The sequence below is a fragment of the Corvus moneduloides genome, chromosome Z, assembly GCF_009650955.1.
Source record: "Corvus moneduloides isolate bCorMon1 chromosome Z, bCorMon1.pri, whole genome shotgun sequence".
Taxonomy (NCBI): domain Eukaryota; kingdom Metazoa; phylum Chordata; class Aves; order Passeriformes; family Corvidae; genus Corvus; species Corvus moneduloides.
Genome location: NC_045511.1, coordinates 11,161,882 through 11,173,303, shown reverse-complemented (window position 1 = coordinate 11,173,303; position 11,422 = coordinate 11,161,882). Strand labels below are relative to the sequence as shown.

The following is an 11,422-nucleotide window of genomic DNA, read 5'->3' as shown; positions in this document are numbered from 1 at the left end:
TCCTGAAAGGATTCTTTTTCTCAAAGTCAGCTTTGCCCCCTTTTTAGTTGCAGTTCTGCAAACATGAATAAATGTTTACATGTATGAATTTTTGTGTTGATGCACATCTGTTCAGTGCTGGCCAGAACTTTCCAATGAAAGCCAAATGTCAATGGAGGAATTGCATTAGAAAGGCATTTTCTAAGCTCTCCACACAAGTCTTGGGATGGACCTAAACTCCCAGTCCAACACCCCAGCAGAGCTGGGATGGTTGCAGGTCCATGTGCCTCAGTGCAGGCAGACAGGCTCTCAAGGCGAGTCTGCTTGTGGAGTCACCATTACTGTTTCTCTGTCACTCTCATGTCCTACAGTGGGATGGAGCTGCTGGTGTTGCCATGCCACCTTTACATCAGCCACCTGCAATTATGGGAGCTGCACTCTTCTCCATGACTCAGAATGTTTTATTCATGATCTGTTTATGGTAAGACAAAGCACAGGGAACTCTGATGATACTGGAACTCATTTGCATGCTAATGGCAAGGGTTTCAGCTGTGAGTCCCTAACTCTCATGCTTTACACTGACATTGCATGCTTGAAGGAGAGTTGCATTCTGAACCTGCTGCATGTGCATTTATCTGCATGTGACCTGCATGCAGAGTGGAGCTGGCAGTGTAAGTTTGATGTGCATGCCTCTATGCAAAGGATAACTGCATGCATGACTCCTTGAACACCTGTATGAAGATGGGGAGAAAATTATACGCTATTATACGTCTTATGGTTCAGGCAGACCCTCAGGCTGACCCAGCTCCCAGCTTGGCTACATCTGAGCTGTGCTGTAAAGCCTTCCATACACAGGAAAATAAAGGGGGATCTATAGTATGCCTGCATGATCTACTCATGCAGCTATTTCCTCTGCAGCAGACATGGGTGGAAACCCCTACAGTTAGACTGATGAAGAGGGAAAACCAACTTCTGCCTTGCCCCTCACTGTGAATATTCATGCAGTCACAGGCTGTCCCTTCCCCTGCCCAAGGTGTCAGTAGATCCTCAGTGAGTCATTTTTGAGTGTCTGATCTTCAGCCTTACCTGTATTGACACATTTTGAGGTGTTCAAGGCGTGGATCCAGTAGGTCATACTGTGATTTTGTTGTCTTACCACCACACAATTCTTGGTTTTACATTTATTCTTAGTTGTCTTAAAAATGTATTGCAGGAGGTATATGTACATATTTATGAAGGAACTCAGTGGTTATATGCAAGTGCCAACAAACACAACAATCAACTGACAGCTTGACCAGGGTCCACATAATTCTTCTGACCTCCTGCTTAGGAAGTAGGAGGCAAATAAAGGAACTTCAAATCCCCTAAGCCACCATTTACAAGTAACTGAAATCTTGACCTTTCTAATTGGTTTCAAAAGCAATAAAATCGTTCTGGAAACCAGCAGTGAGTCTCTGACTCCCCACACTGTCCCTGAAAATCCTAGTCTAAGGTCTTGCTCCTACTGTCATTGAAGTAATTAAATTAATGAAATTCAAGATAGGGCAGCACAGGGAAGCATAGTCAGACAACCAAACAGCAGTTTATGAACTAGAAATTACAACACCTGGTCCCACATCTCCTTTTCTATGGATTATGCCAAGTCACTCACTTTTCTTGCCCTTCATCTATTTTTAGACTCAGGGGTTTATTCACCTCCTTTAAAAAAGGATTTGTTCATCTCTATGTCCCCTACATGATCTTCAAGTTACTAATTTTCTTGGATAAAGACATCACTGACAGCCAGGCCTGCTTCTCATGACATGTTTTGGAACAGCCTGGACTTCCCTTTTCACTCACTTCAGCTGTATGAACTCACACAAGAGACTGAGAAGACAATGTTGTGCAGGACAGGGGAATATACCAGAAGGGCTTTTGTTCTCTGCTTGTGAACCACAGGGATGCAGGATGCAAGAAGTCTGCTGATGGAAGAAGCTGGTGAAGATTCAAGCCTACAGTGCCCTCTGGGATTTAACTCCACGAGAAAGAGGTCTCATGACTAATACTGCACACTTGGCCCCCTGATGCATCAACACTGCTAACTGCAGGCATTTCGAGCCTTGCCTTCCCACCCACACCTCCTCCACTAAATCCACCTATTCCCAGTGTATGGGCATGGACAACCCTGCTCCCAGATTCTTTATGCATTCACAGTACATAACCACCACAGCCATAACACTCATCTTTCCTTGTCCAGATGATAACGCAGCAATGGCCTGCTGCCACTGTCCTCCATGAGTCCTGTTCTCTCCAGCCAGCCAGCCAGCACTATATGCACTCACTCAATCCTATTTGCACAGAGGCTTGCTATGGTTTCTCCTTCACAGGCTGCTCCACACTGCCATCACGGCACCACAGACTTGGCACCACAAACTGCATGTTGGCCTCATGGTGACTTATGAAAGGATGTTCCAAGATGGTGGGTTTGGCTGTACAAGTTCTCATTTCAACATCTGAAGTCAGTCTTGGTGAAAGAACCTGGAACAAGCTGAACACTTACTGCAGCATCAGCATACTGCAATTGCCAGGCACACAGAACATTACGTGAACACTTGCTCAACACCACCTTTGCAGTATAAAGACAGTCATAATGAGAGGGTTTTCAGCACTGTTAATGATAGTGAAGAAAGCTGACTGCATCACTGCAGTAATTTAGCCTAAGGGAACCTGTAGAAACAAATGAGGCAACATATATGACAGATTTGCCTTCTTTTCTCTGCTATTCACTCTGGCCAACAAGGTCATGCAAAATATCTTTCATTTCATTAAAGGCAATCTGAGTCATTAATGTCAAGCTGACACTGTAGTGTTAATCCTGCTCTGCAGAGGTAGGAAAATGGCCAGTGACCTGAATTTTGCATAGACACAGTGTAACTGCAATGCTGTGACCACGGTCAGTTCCATCTCTGGGTATAAACAGGCTGTTCCTTCTGACGAGGCTTAGAAAGGTCATGCTTACAAGAAAGGTCATAAACAGACATTGGGAAGAACAGTAAAAGACTCTTCATTTTAAAATGTTTTTGGTAATTTGTGATCATACTGGCTGGATTTTTTTTATTATTAAAAATATAAGAGAAAATCAAATGAGAACCTTCTCTGTGTCTCCCAGACAGATTCAGTGAGTGTAACACAACTATGAAGAGGAGGAATTAGTAGAGCAAGTAGGAGCAGGAAGTTTGGAGAAGCATATGATAACAAAGAGGACCACATTCTGTATGACCAAGCTCATAGAGGAATTTTATTTATTTTTGAACAAGGTACGTAAATAAAGGGGTTTTGTATCACCACATTAACTCAGCTTCATTTTTCCTTATGAGTGAACTAGCTGAGATTCAGCTTTACTGACAGAAATTTGGTTTTACTGCTTTGATGACCATAAAATCCTGGTGGAAGAATTAGAACAGTTGAGGAAAACAGCTGAGATGATCCATGGCCTATAAAAAAAAAAAAAAAAAGAATATGAGCTATCTAATTAAACATGAACCAGTTGATGCCTCATAGCAGCTATGCATATAGACAGTCCCTTCTAGAATCCTCACAATCTGACTAAAATGAAAGATTATGTGATCCAGAAGGAGTTTCAGGACTACCAGATTTAAATAAAGATAGCACCAAGTATACATGGTGAATATGTTAAGACGCACTCAGCACAGTGCTGTACAAGAGGGAGCTTGTGCTGAATATTCTCCCAAGAGGAATCACAACTTACTTGATACAAATATAGCCTTGAGAATGCATGCATGTTTATTATAACCAGGCTTACTCTTTTCTGCCTAACACAAGACAAGAATGCTGAAGAGGTGCTACTATAATATTGATTTAGTTTCTTAAATGTCACTTGAAGTCTCACTGCACTATTCACTTAAGAATTTATAAATATGAACAACAACAAATCTTTTTCAAGTTGTCGGGGATAACCATGAAAGCTGGATATGTAAGAAGTCACAGCAGAACCTTGTTATCAGCACTCAGGAGTGTGATTTGCAGACCCACCATCGCTCCCTGTAAAGGAAAGCAAACACAGTGCTAAGTCCAGGGCTAACACATGGTCAGACTTTATGGATGAGCATAAGAGTTACCTGTAGGTCATGGCAATATCACTTTTAGGTCACAACACCACTGAATCAAGCACCAGAGACTTACAGAACAAGTCATGCAACCCTGAACAGTGGCTGGCACTGGAAATAATGCAGTGAGCACTTGCAGAGCAACACTGGACTTCAGGACAAGACAAGCAAGTCTTAATGTAGGATTTTGTCAGCTGCTGACTGCTGTAAAGCACCAACTCATCTTGATTTAAGTCTTGATTTGTTCAAAGTACCACACAAACACGTTTCAATGTCTGGCTGGTGGCACTAAGGTAAATTGTGCCTGCAGCCTCACGGCTGCCCACATTACACATTCTTTGTCAAAAACCCTTTTTCACCCGATTTCATCCTTGAGCAACACTGGGAAAGGAATTATCACAGACTGATGCAACCCAGATCCTCTAAATGCTATCAGAAGTCAGTGCATTTAGGTTTCACGAGCACAGTTTTGGGTCAGGAGAGGATGGGGAAGGAGGGGACACTGTCCTGAAAGTAGATGTTTTCTTCTCCCTTCCCCCACTAAGAGAAAGTCCATGCTAGACTTGGGATTTGAAAACAGAAGAACCAGTAGATGTGCCTGAGGACAGCTCAGCTCACAACAAGCCACTGCAAAATACCTGTAAAACTATCAATACTGGTGAAACAATCTTTCCATGGGAAATGAAGCTCAGTCTGACCAGGAGTATTTTGAACCACTGATGATTCCCAGGGTAATGGATTCAGTTTGATTAAACATAAGTGAGACATAAACACAGATGAGACCCAGACAATAAGCTAGTACATATGCTGCTTCAGTAACTGCAGCATGGATTTTGTAATAACCAAGAAGTGGGTCCTTAAAGGCTGAGATTTGCACAAGCCCCAGTTTAGCCTGAAGAATGAGCTTATTACAGAGTCAGACATCTCTCCTGAATTTCCTGAAAATTCTTTCAGTGGCACACAACTATGGTCAGAATGGCACAGTTCATCACCTTCAAAGCAACAGGATCAATGTAGCATGGAGAAAGTGTTTCAAAGGAAGTATTCTATCTGCCATCTGAACACACAGCAGCGACACAAGGGCTTGCTATGGAGCCATGCTTATATCCTGACATGACTAGGAACTATCAGGCAGGTGTTACCCAGACAGGAGAGCCAGGTGCACCTGTGAAGACAAACTTTGAGACACCGTGAAGAAATGGAAGAGCCATCTCCATCAAGCATAAAAAAGCAATTAACAGGATCTCAAATAACATAGCTTAGATACAACAGTCAAAAATGCTGTTTTTGAAAACAGCTTGAAGGCTTAGAAACTGGCAGTCATATTTTACTTTAAAATGGAATATCCTTTGCAAATGATGCAAAGCCTCTGCTGGCAGATGGGAAGGCTGTTTCTTCTCACCCTTGGGCAGCTGGCCATGTGCTGGACCCCGAGCCTCCACCACTCTTGTCCCAGCTACTTCATCCACAGAGAAACTCCCATCCCCAAGGCTTAATGCTTTTTCCAAATGAATACAAAGTGTTTGCAAATTCAAGCACCCGTATTACCTATCCACTTTGCAGAGGTATAAATGCCTGTGAGGCAAGCTCCAGGGCAGAGGAGAAAAAAACCCAAGAACAGGCAAAAGAGCATAACCAGGGCACAACCCTACACCAGAAATGCTGTAAGAGGCAACCACAAGACAAGTATCTGTTAAAAGATGCCACATGACCCCCAAACACTTGCATATATGCAAATACATATCAGAATCAACATCTGCTTGCAGAGGGTTTTCTGTTTGGAAGGTGCTCTGAACCATCTGCCCCAGAGGTTTTGTACAGTAATTCAAGGAAAGATGTACGAGAAAAAAACAGTAGACCAACATGTTTTGTCCTCTCTTCTCCTTTACTCATCTGAAGCTACCCATCCCCTTCATAATCACAAAAATAGCAACAGGAAGGTCCCCAAACCATTTTGTTCCCTTCCAACTTGCCCAATTTTTAGGAGAGTATGGACTAAAATCAAGATACTCTTATTTCCCACATCAGTATTTCAGTGTTCTATGCAACACAAGAGCCCCAGGAGGAGAGAATGGAAGAGCTTCAGACCAGCTTGGCACATAGACCTGTTCCTGGGGAGTTGCCTGGGGCTGAAGCCCAGTGATCTTGCACCACAAAGATATTTGTCTAACATGAGAGAGATTAGCAACTTCGTGTTGAAAAAACATGTTTCTGGAAACAAGCTTCAAAACAGAAAAACCCCAATTAATTAATACATAATCTTGTAAATTATAAAAACACAGGACAATTCCTCTTTGAAGGAGGTCCTCTCTCTCCTTTAAGTGCATACTCACATGAAAGTGCTCACACTTATGCCTGCATGATGCTTACAGGGCAGAATCACTGCTTCTTTTTTTCAGAGACAGTAAAAATATATAAAAAATAAAACTAAAAAGTATTTACTGACAAATATTTTTGAATACAGTTTGGTTCAGCTCCTTTACATGGATTTTCAAAAAAAATTGACAAAGTTCCTAAAACTCGGTAGGATAAATTCCAAATGCATCAAAATGGCACTCAGATCATTAATGTTACATTATTTACCACTTGCCTTTAAGTAGGAGAGAGCTTCTAAAACCTGTAAATAATTCCCATTTATATTCATTAATAAACTATTTCTGAGCATGCACTGGGTCCCATCAGATAAAACAGACCAGAAGTTAATACTGATATTTTGCCCCCACAGAATTCCACTAGAACACTTTTCTGCACTCACCTGACCTAGGCAATGCTAAAAGTCTGTAATAGGAGCTGCCAAACATTGCCATGACACACCACTGGTTAACAGCATAAGGTTTTTGTCCTGGTTTTGTCCATCATGCCCAAGGAAGAGAAGAAAAGAGTGACTAACAGCAGTAGCAGGTCCAAGAATTTTGTTTGATATGCAAAGTGAGATATTCCAATCCAATTGTCTATTATTCTACTCAATGCTATGGAAGTAGAAGTTGTTACAAAAATTGTCAGCATAATTCTCTAAGCTATTTATTTAATTTTTCTTGAAGGTCAAGAGATTTCTTCTGAATGTCTGGGAAAAGGACCAATTAAAAAAAATGTAGCAGGAGGTTCACTGAATAATTCAGTAAAGTATATGTAAGTTCTCAGTATCAATAACTTGGTCTTTCAAACTAAGCTGCTTTTTTTCTCTAAGAGCTGTATTTATTTAATCCAAAAGCAGATCTTTATTGCACAAAGAGAACATTAGAGAAAAATCTCCTCAGAGCTCTCCTTTGATAAACATTATGATTACAGGCAAATGAAAGCACTTTTACACATACGTATTTGTTAACTGCAGCCTTTGCACAACTGATGCTTGAAACGTACAGAAAGAACAGCCCTGAAAGCTGAAAAGCAGCTTCATCGTAAATTGTTGATTTACATTTATCTTTGTCAAGTCCTTTTAGCCCTAATTGAGGACTCAGGTTTAATTAAAAATAAAGCAGAGGGAAAATGACAGACATTTGAGAGCAGCAGCAGCAGCAGCAGCAGCAATGTTTATTCCCTTCATCAGCAAACAACCCAAGAAGGATGGATTTGCATTTGCTTTCATCTGCTCATTTTTCTGATTTTAAGTCACTAATTCATCCTAATCAGGCTAAACTGCAGCCAAATATTATAAAGCTAGAACCATTTACCTGAACCCTTAGAAACCTGAGATCCTACCCAATCTCCTTGTCTCTGGACAGAGTGGATGGGTAGCCCAGGGCACCAGCTCTTAATAAATTATTGCCAATAAAAGCCAAAAGCCTAAATTTCTTGTTTCTTAAGTACTCTGTAATGGCTGGCTGGGTTTTTCATGCTCCTCTTCTGTAGTAAATGTAATGAGCCTTAGTCCTTGTTGAAACACCCAGTGTACTTCAGCACTTGCTAGCAACATGTGGTGTAACCCTCCATTAGCTTCCAGGAGCCATGACATACACAAGCTTGGCCTTGCTGCTTTTCAGCGAGGGGGCAGCTAATGGCCCTAGCCCGTACCTCTCTGTCAGCTGTGAGCTTGCAAGCTAAAATCACAGTTCAGACTACGTGGTCAGTTCTTACAGTGGTAATGTCGGATTTTGCAAGAAGCTTTTTGAAAAAGCTTCCTCCTGCTTTCCCCACTACACACAGACCAATTATGCAGATGTAAAAAAAGGTTCAGCCAAGTTTAGCTTGCACATTTAACTGTGTAAGTAAGGAGAATATAGATTACCTGATTTTCTTGCAGACTGCGTTGTCTGCACAAACAGATGTACAGAGTAATAATCCTCATATTACAAAAAAGCACCTGATCTGACCATATTAGAGCTTTAGTGATGCAATAATTCAAGTAGGCAACAAACTCATCTCTAAAATGTTTGATTAATTGCAGCGCTGCTATTTTGCCCAAGTCCCTGAATCATGGATATGATTACCTGTTTGTATAACTACGTAGTTAATCACCCCAAAGCATTCCAGGTGGAAGCTTGCTTTTCATCTGGAAAAGGCTATTGTAGCCCTTGTTTCCTTGAACAGGGGCAGAAAGACTCAGTATCTTGTTAGATTGGACTCTGGAGCTGAGGCATGAGGGTTGGTTTGATACCAGGCCCTGTACAAGCTGTGACTACAGCTAATACAGCACTCCTGGCTCTCCACTCTGCTCTAAATTACATGCACAAATATTTAGCCTACAAAAATACTGTTACAGAAATGCGGACCATGTGAATATCCAGGCAGTCTTATGAAAATCAGTACATCAAATAGATGAATGAAAACACAACAAGATCCCTTCCTCGCAGAAAATGTTTTCAGCACCTGATAATCCTGTCTAGTCAAGGGTATTATGAAGGATTAAACATGGAAATAAATGAAACTGAAGTATCTGTGACCCTATGACAACAAATCAGCAGGGTGCTCAAGGGGGAGCATCCAAGCAGAGCTTACCTTCACATGCATATAACGTGAACTAACTTTTTCTATTTATCACTAGAAAAGTGCAATCAGATTTTGATTTTTGTGAAAGATTACTCTTTATTTACTATCAAAAGTAGTATTTTTTCTTACTGTTAGGAAACAACTGCTCCTAAGCACGCCCCCGCACAAAACTGTTGACAGCATAGGAATTCCCTGAGATGAATCCACTGTCTCTGTATTAGCAAACTTCAATAAGTTTATTTTTTGTGAACCTGCCTAATGTTCCTTTGGGCTGATGAAAACATTTGACACCCATCCCAGCATCCTACGGCAAGAAGTGTTGTGGTATAACTACCCAGCAGGTGCAATCCTCTCTTTACGTTTGCTCTGAACATGCCTCTGGAAAGATTCAGGTGATGTCTCATCCCATTGCTTGTGGGCCACCACTTGCAGCCATGCCACTCGTGTTTTTATAGCCAGCTATGACACCTCCTCCTACAGTGTCATCTCCAGTCCAAGGAGTCCTGACTTCATCTTTCCTGAGCTGGAAGTTTGTTGCAACTTTGCTTATCCTTGTTGCCCTCACTGACTCTTTTTAGGCCTGCCACATGCTCCTTAATGCTGGCTAACAAAACTCCACTCAGTATTGATGATGCCTGGATGATGTGCTTTACTTTGTTCCTTTTTTTTCCCCCATGATTCCTACCGGGATTTGCTTTTTGACTGCCAAACCAAATGAATTTTATTTCTCCATTATTTAAAGTTTATTTCAGTGCTGATGGTAACAGTCAATAGAGGATTGAAAGGTCAACAGATGACAAATGCACATTTCTCAATAACCTGGAAAATAGACTGCAGACATTCTCTGTTTGTATTCACTGTTAACTGCATATTTCATTTCAATTAAAATATAAAAACAGACACTTTTTCTTGATGCAATCCCAATGGGATTATTAAAATGTATTGGCCACTTCGGGAACATGCAGTGACTCTATATGAGCAACAAAGTCAAAAGAAGGTAAAAGTATACCCGGAATGTTGTATTTCCAGCAGCTTTCACACTTTCTGTTTTTCAATGCTGTTATTGTGCTGCCGGCGTGGTGAGGTGGTCAAGTGCTGTGGCCTTCCAAAAGTGTACCCAACAGGAGGGAGCTGCTTCGGCGCTGGGGCCAAATGAAGGCGCAGACACACACCTGAGATAGTGCAGCCACTCACACATCCACAATGCGGCGATCAGGGGAGAAGAGGTGAGAAGGTTCTCTTGTAAGAGGTTCCAGCAACAAGAACGTATTCCACACAGAAAGGACCCAGGGACAAATGACAAGATGAAGGACAAGGGTACAACTTTTATATGGGGCTGGAAGGGGTGGGAAGAAACCAGAGCCAATGGACTGAGGGCCAGGAGGCAGGGTAAGGGCAGGACAAAGGTACAACAACCAGTGGGGAAGAGAGAGGGGTGGGCAGGAGAGCAGAGACCAGTGGGAGAACCAGGAGAAGGAAACTTTCTAGATAGGGACCACATAAGGTTTAAAGGGGCGGAGGCCAGCGGGCCAATCCAAAACACTGGAACAGCATATATTAATATATTAAGATGTGGGAAGGCTCCTTGTGCAAAGGGGTCGGTCCCACCAGGAGACCTGTTTTGTCCCTGGGCCAGCTGGTCCTCTGGTCTTGACCAGTGCAGTCTCACACACTGCAACATAATTGGAGGAAAAGCAGAGATGTATTTTATGGGGTTGCAGATACATGACACAATGGAAAAGGAGTTTGTTCAGATTTTGGGTCAAGTGTTTAATGAACATGGGCAAACCTTCCCATTACTGCAGGAAAATAATGTGGTGATTTTTTATCAAGAAACCAACCCTCTAAAACCTTCGCAAGATCTCTGATGACTTGTTTCCATGACTGCCAGATTTATGAGTACAGCACTAGAGAAAGGTGAAAGTGCCGTACCCTGGCTGGTGTCAGTGTTCTTGGCCACAGCAAGTCAGATCTGCACTGAGGCAGGCAGGACTTGGAAACTTGGGAATGAGGAATTCATTCAGGTATCACCCAGTAACACAGCACCTTGAATGCAAACTGGGAGATGAGGTCCATGTTTCTGAGTTTCTAGAAAAGCAAAGCCATAGGACTTAGACTGCTCTCTAATAATAATAGGCTTTTGTACTCCTAGGTAGGATCTATCCTGGCTATTTCACAGTGTGGTACCTGACATATCCGAAACACACCTCAGCTCATGCCCTCAAATTCTTCCTTGAAAACTTTACAAGCTTCAAGCTTCAGCAACGTGATGGCTACTCAGGGAATGGAAGTGGTTTGTTCAGACAATAGTTTTGCTAATGAGGGTGGTGCTTGCAGCCCTGGAAACTATACAGGAACAAGGAAACAGAATGTATCTGCATAGATGGCATGACATTAATGGGAAAGGAGCA

General features: G+C 42.1%; 1 long non-coding RNA gene across 1 annotated transcript; it reads right to left on the bottom strand.

Moving 5' to 3' along the window:
* Nucleotides 1-3,162: 3,162 nt before the first annotated feature.
* Nucleotides 3,163-10,290, bottom strand: LOC116438638. The gene is made up of 3 exons (XR_004237858.1): nucleotides 10,021-10,290; nucleotides 3,973-4,020; nucleotides 3,163-3,452 (listed from the first exon to the last, which is right to left on the bottom strand). It is a non-coding gene; the product is annotated as an uncharacterized LOC116438638 (long non-coding RNA).
* Between the last annotated feature and the right edge of the window lie 1,132 nt (nucleotides 10,291-11,422).